Source organism: Mus caroli, unplaced genomic scaffold (genome assembly GCF_978045245.1).
Source record: "Mus caroli unplaced genomic scaffold, Mus_caroli_1 scaffold_1, whole genome shotgun sequence".
Taxonomy (NCBI): Eukaryota; Metazoa; Chordata; class Mammalia; order Rodentia; family Muridae; genus Mus; species Mus caroli.
In genome coordinates, this window is record NW_028227256.1 from 29,819,155 (window position 1) to 29,820,430 (window position 1,276).

Below are 1,276 nucleotides of genomic sequence, written 5' to 3' on the forward strand. Positions count from 1 at the left end.
CAGAATCCCATTACATGCATTATTCATCCATCACTTGAAGGACATTTGGGTTTTTCTATTTTCTAGCTATTATCAATAGAGCATCAGTGAACATGGGTGAGCAAGTATCTGTGAAGTAGGATGTCAACTCCTCTGGTCATATGCCAAGACCTAGGATAGCTAGGTCATATAGGAAATCTACTTTCTGCTTTTGAAAAATACTTCCTTCTGATTTCCACAGTAAAATACTTTCACTGATTTCTTAGTTTGCAGTCACACCCAAAGTTAATGATACTCCCAAGAGTCTACCAGAAAACTCCCAGAAATGATCAACATTTTCATCAAAGTGTCAGGATACAAAATCCACTAACAAGACCAAGTAGCCATTCAATGTATTAATAACAAATACCTTAGTACAGATATCATGGACACACTCCCATTCACAATGCCCTCAAAGAGAAGAGGTAGAAATTCTAGAAATGAACCTAATAAAGAGGTAAACTATCTCTATAGTGTAAACATTATGTCTGAAAAAAAAAGGAGGCTGAGGAAGCCACTAGAGTCCTGTGCTTGTAGAATGGTAGAATTAACATTATGAAACGACCATCTTACTAAATGCCCAGTATTACACATTAAGAAACAAAACAAAACAACTATATTCTAGTTTTCAGTTGGGGGAGTCTAGGAGATATCCACAACATACTGTTTTTGCCCTTGGATATCTCTCAGAAGTTGAAACTAAGACCTTATTGCTGAAAATACGATGCAGTTTGGATATAAAACTCAGGATGGGCCTAATTTAAGAGCCTCCTTCCTTTCATAGTACTGTAAGGTGATATGAAAGATGCCAAAGGAGCTGGGGGGCATTTATTTTATTTATTTACTTTTTCTTTTCTTTTTTTTAATAGACTCCAGCTTTTATTCCCCTCCCAGTCAACCCTCCGACTGCTCCACATCCCATATCTCCTCCCTATTCCTTATCTCCACGCGGATGTCCCCACCCACACCCATACCCACACCCCCACCACACCAGACATCTAAACTTCCTGGGGTCTCCAATTTCCTAACTGTGATACCTATAAACTACAACAATGACCAGCATAGCAAGAAACTCCTTAAGCTACAACAGTGACACTCATATCTTGGCAGTCATCAATAATTATTTAATAAGACTTCTGGCCTGCTTAACAGGATGGAAATCATGGAAATATAGTCTATATCTATATACTGTATACCTGTACACTGGGGGCAGAGGAGCTGGGGAGCTTTGGACTGTTAAGGCGAATCTACAATCACC